This window comes from Lactuca saligna, chromosome 5, assembly GCF_052625555.1.
Source record: "Lactuca saligna cultivar CGN05327 chromosome 5, ASM5262555v1, whole genome shotgun sequence".
NCBI classification, from domain to species: domain Eukaryota; kingdom Viridiplantae; phylum Streptophyta; class Magnoliopsida; order Asterales; family Asteraceae; genus Lactuca; species Lactuca saligna.
This window is the reverse complement of record NC_136421.1, coordinates 313205781-313211828: the sequence shown is the minus strand read 5'-3', so window position 1 is coordinate 313211828 and position 6048 is coordinate 313205781. Positions and strand designations below refer to the sequence as shown.

At 39.7% G+C, this 6048-nt stretch overlaps 1 non-coding gene across 1 annotated transcript; it reads left to right on the top strand.

Annotated features, from left to right (window-relative positions):
- Positions 1-1861: 1861 nt before the first annotated feature.
- LOC144999297 (small nucleolar RNA Z247) lies at positions 1862-1999 on the top strand. Its single transcript, XR_013660810.1, has one exon. It is a non-coding gene; the product is annotated as a small nucleolar RNA Z247 (small nucleolar RNA).
- Positions 2000-6048: the final 4049 nt, after the last annotated feature.

Genomic DNA, 6048 nt, shown 5'->3' with positions numbered 1-6048 from the left:
CACAATCTAAAGAATAATTATACTAATGAGTAATATATATGGAATATATAACGATGCACCTACTCTTGTCCAAAATGAAGAAACAAGCGATGAACATGTACCCACCATCGAGACCACAAATGATTATAAAAAATGTCAAAAGTCTTAAAAAATGATCGAAAAAACAAAAGGATGTGGTGTTAGCTAAGGTGTATATCGACGTATCTGAAGATAAAGAAGGTGACAACCAATAACAGTCAGAGGCATTTTGGGAGCAGATTTTAGATCATTTTAAAGTTTGCGTGATTCGTTAAAGCCATACCTTTATTGCAAAATCTATATTTGGAATGAATATAAACCCCACACAATCTAAAGAATAATTATACTAACGAGTAATATATATGAAATATATAACGACACACTTGTTCTTGTCCAAAATGAAGAAACAAGGATGAACATGTACCCACCATCAAGACCGCAAATGATTACACAAAGTGTCACAAGTCTAAAAAAATGATCAAAAAAAAAAAAAAAGAGGTGGAGTTATCTAAGGCGTATATTGACGTATCTAAAGATAAAGAAAGTGACAACCAATAACGGTCGAAGACATTTTTGGGAGCGGATTTTAGATAATCTTAAAGTGTAGTTGGGTGGTTCAAATCGTACAAAGCACAAGATGAACTCTATAAATGAAAAAATCTCCAAAAAAATACAACGATTTCAACTATATCAACAATTGAAAGATGAAAAGGCCTGCAAGCGAGAGGCTCAATGTCGATGTCCTAAAATCTACACAAAAGGAATATCGACAACTTTATAAAATGAAAACTTTCCTTACGAGTCAACTTGAGATGTTCTAAAAGTCCACGCAAAATGGTTGCACATTGGAAAAACCGATGAAGATTCTTCCTCCCCTTCATCCAAAGTAGAAAAACATTTTCATCCAACGCCTACACCACCTCTTTGGATGCATAATTTCCACCCGAATTCATCCAACTCGAAAGCGGTTCATGTTGATAACTCATCGCATTTAAGACAACAATAAGGAAAAAAACCGGTATCGACATCCTCACAACCGCTAGAAATAGTTGATCTCGTAAACGAAATCCCTTATTGTGCGCCACATTTTAGTTAATTCGATGCCCATTTCAGATATAACTTATTAAGGAAAGAGATAGGAATCTCTCTAATCAGGAAACAATATAATTCAAAAATATGGATCGTTGCCTTTTTCCTTATTAGTTGTTGTTTACTTATATTGTTTCCTGTATTTCTCCTTGATTTAGCCTTGTAACTTGTATATATATTGATCTTGTCCTCTGTATCAATTAACATAATCTTTCACAAAATTATAAGGTTGTATATGGTATCAGAGCCTGCTATACCTCCAACGAGTCCTTCCAGGCCAAACCCATCTCACACATTCTCCATGGCTACTATCATTCCGGTCACAACCAATACCCACTTCCCGATCAAGCTTACCTCCTCCAACTTTCCGGTTTAGAGAAAACAAATAATGTCCACACTCATTGGACTCAACCTCGACCACTTTATCACAATTGGTGTCAAACAGCCGCCACAACACCTTGATGTAGAAAAAATGAAACCCAATCTTGATTTTTCTACCTGGCATCAACAATATCAAATGCTCGTCAGTGCAATTCTTGGCAGTTGTTCGGAATCCATTCAACCACTTTTAGCATCTGCCGAGACAACTATTGAAGCCTGGTAATAGCTAAACGCAAGCTTTGCTAGTATCACTCGAAGTCGAATTATACTGCTCAAGACAAAACTCACCAAAAATATAAAAGGCACTTGATCCATGGCAGACTTTCTTCATGATATGCGATGCATTGCTGATGAACTCGCACTTACGCAAAGTCCCATTGATGAAGAAGATCTTATCATTCATATTCTTGCTCAACTTGGTGAGGAATTTAATCACATCACTGCAGCGATTAAAGTTCGAGAAACCACAATTACGTATCCGAATTATTCGAAAAGCTTGTTGACTTCGAACGGTCCCTCAAGGAAACCGAAACAGTGTACAACCCACTTATCTCTACCGTGAACTTTACTCATCGCCAAAACAGAAACAGTGGACACCCTTAAGGCCATTGAACATTTGGAGAAGCTTCAAAATCTAATCGCTTTGGTCAACATGGGTCATTTAAAAACAATATGCCCACAAGGTCTCAATCTCCGGGAGGTACTCGACACCAAGGATTTAATAAAGCTAACATTTATTGCAATTTTTGTAATATTCCAGGTAATGACACCAAAGATTGCCGTAAATTAGCTTGTCTACTTCTTGAAAGCAACATTGTTGTATTACTCCCATCCAATATCGCTCCAATCGCAAATGTCAGCACCTCTCACCACGTCTCCTCAAATCCTACTTGGATGGTCGATAGTGGTGCTTCTCACCACATTACCTCAGACTGTTCATCGCTCACTCATTTTCCGAATACGGGGGCCTGGACGAAATCGTTCTTGGTAATGGTAACTCTCTCCCTATAACACATACCGGTCACACTAAATTACACACATCCTCTCGTCCACTTTCCGTAGCTCAAGTTTTATACGTTCCAAAAATCCGTAATAATCTCATTTCCGTAAGCAAACTTTGTAAAACAAATAATGTTTCCGTTAAATTTTTTCCTTCTGATTTCTTTGTCAAGGACTTACGCACGTGGGTGCCTCTAATGCAGGGGAGAACAAAAATGATGTCTACTGTTGGCAACCTAGACCCAAGTCGCAAATAAACTCCACCACAACAATATCTAGTCTTGATTGTCACCTTAAACTTGGTCACCCATCCACAAAAGTGTTCAAGTCTCTACTTAAACGTTTAGGCATTCTTACCAAGTTGTTATCTACTTTTCATTGTAATTCGTGCTCTTTCATAAAATGTCATAAACTTCCTTTTGGTGTTAATTCTTTTACAACCACTAAACCATTGCAAATTATATATTTAGATGTTTGGGGTCCAGTAGCTAAATCTATTGATGGTTACACATATTATGTCATATTTGTGGATTACTAGCTTAAATACACATGATTATATCCTCTAAAATTCAAATCAGATGTTGCAACATTGTTCCCACAATTGAAATAATTAGTTGAAAAATATTTTCAAACGTCAATCATCTCCTTATTTACCGATAAGAGTGGTGAATATCAAGGTCTTACCCCTTACCTCCAAGCTCATGGCATTTCTCATTTCACCACCGCCCCACATACCCCTAAGCAAAACGGAGTTGCCGAACGTCGTCATCGAGACATTGTCGAAACCGGCTTAGCTCTCCTCTACTATGCTCATCTCCCCCTTAAGTTTTTGGTTGCATGCCTTTCAAATTGCAGTCTTTCTAATCAATCGCTTATCCACTCCCATTCTCAAATCTAAATCCCTTTTTCATCTCCTTTACAACAAACCACCCACTTACTCGAAACTTCAGCCATTTGGTTGTCTTTGCTACCCATGGCTACGCCCCTACACCTCCTCAAAACTTCAACCACGATAATCCCCTTTCCTTTTCTTAGGATATTATTCCTCTAAATCGGATTACAAATGTTATGACCCTAAAACCGTCGCCTTTACCGTTCCCGACATGTACAATTATTTGACCTCATCTTTCCCCACAAAAATACCACCTCCTACAACCCATCAGAACCCATTGTCAACCCTCTTCCCACACCAGAAACATTCTTAACCTCACTTAGTCAAAACCCAGCCATTCCAAATCACTCTCCCATGCAAACTCTACCCCACCCCACGGTTCCAATCATGCCAACCTATCCCCCTATACACCCTTACTCAAATACTACCCAACCCCCAATTAACATAGCAACAAAACTACCTACAACTTCATCATCTAGTAACCCCACGCCGTCACCCCCATATTCACCAGAACCCTGCCACTCACCCACTACATCCACCCACCAAATACATACACCCTCACCTACCCCCTCCCCATCTCCTGCACCATTACCTACACCACCTCACCAAATAAATACGCCCCCTCTTCCTTCCAGACCACTTCGCCACTGTAACCCCAATCCAAAATATTTTAATCCAACATTCATCAATCATACTACCCTTCATCCTATTTCACCCTCCCTCGAACCCACCTCTCATACGCAAGCACTTCAAGATCATGAGTCGCGTTCTGCTATGGACGATGAATTTAATGCATTAATGAACAATGGCAGATGGGAGCTTGTTCCTCCACACACAGATCACCCAATCAGATGCAAATGGGTTTTTCGAATAAAATGAAACCCCGATGGTTCAATATCCAAATACAAGGCTCGTCTTATGGCCAAAGGATTTTACCAACAGTACGGAAAAGACTATTTTGACACATTCAGTTCTTTCACTAAGCCGGTCACCATCTGTATCATCCTCTCCCTTGCACTCTCCCAAAATTGGCAATTACGTCAACTTGACATCAACAATGCTTTTCTACAAGGCACGCTTCATGATAAGGTCTACATGGTTCAACCCCCAGGCTACCTTTACCCCCAACACACGCATCATATTTGCAAATTACAGAAATCAATTTACGGGCTCAAGCAAGCCCCTCGTGTGTGGTACATTGAACTTACCCAATTTATTCTCTCCTTCGGCTTCACCAAATCCCATGCCGACCCATCACTATTTATTTTTAAAAATGGTTCTCTCACTTCCTATCTACTTATCTATGTTGATGATTTTTTTCTCACGGGTAATGACACCCAATTCCTAGACCACTTCACTAAATCTCTTTCCTAACGATTCTCCATCAAAGATCTTGGCCCCCTTCACCACTTTCTTGGCGTAGAAGTCATTCCCACTTCCAAAGGCCTTTTCTTATCTCAACACCGCCACATTCAAGACCTTCTTACTCAATTCCACATGGATGGTGCCGAAGAAGTCTTTACCCCACTCAATTCCACTTCCCCTCTTTCTCCAAATGATGGCTCCCCTAATGTTGATCCCACCCTTTACAGGAAACTTATGGGCCCTCTCCAATACTTAGCCTTTACCCGAGCTGACATATCATTTGCTGTTAACAAACTCTCCCAGTTTATGCATAAACCGACTCACCTCCATTGGAAAGCCCTCAAACGTGTCCTTCGTTACCTAAAAGGAATCATACATTTTGGTTTATTCCTCAACCATGCCTCCTCACTACATCTCTCTGCCTTTTCTGACTCTGATTGGGGTGGTATATCCGATGGGGGGCGATCAACGACCGTTTACATTCTATATATTGGTTCGAACATAATATCATGGCGCTCTAGTAGGCAGAAGTCAGTGTCTCGATCCTCCACTGAAGCCGAGTATAAAGCCTTGGCAAAGGTAGCGGCTGAAATCGTTTGGGTTCAAAATCTATTACGTGAACTTGGCATTACAAAATCGCAACCTCCAAAGCTATTTTGTGACAACACCAGGGCTACTTATCTATGTGCTAATCCAATCTACCACTCAAGAATGAAACATTTGGCGCTAGATTATCACTTTGTTCGCGAACAAGTTACAAATGGCCTTCTTTAAGTCCAACACATTAACTCAGAAGATCAATTCGCAGACGTTCTTGCCAAACCCCTGACTCGACAACAGTTTCACAACTTTAGATCCAAGATTCGAGTATCCAACGGATCCTCCATCTTGCGGGGGCGTATTAAGGAAAGAGATACAAATCTCTCTAAACAGGAAACAGTATAATTCAAAAATATGGATTGTTTCCTTTTCCTTATTAGTTGTTGTTTACTTATATTGTTCCGTGTATTTCTCCTTGATTTACTCTTGTAACTTGTATATATATTGATCTCGTCCTCTGTATCAATTAACATAATCATTCACAAAATTATAAGGTTGTATATAACTTACCGTTTACGTAAAAAAAATGCCATTACGCACCACATACCTCTAACATTACACAACGTGCTCTTCATCGTTCTAATCTAGCATCATACTTTCGAACACGTCGCATAATCCAACTTTATGTGTCTCGTTCATTATGCACATTGGTCATTACTAACATAGCAACGTGCAACACCGTTCTACATCAAAGAGGGACCTCT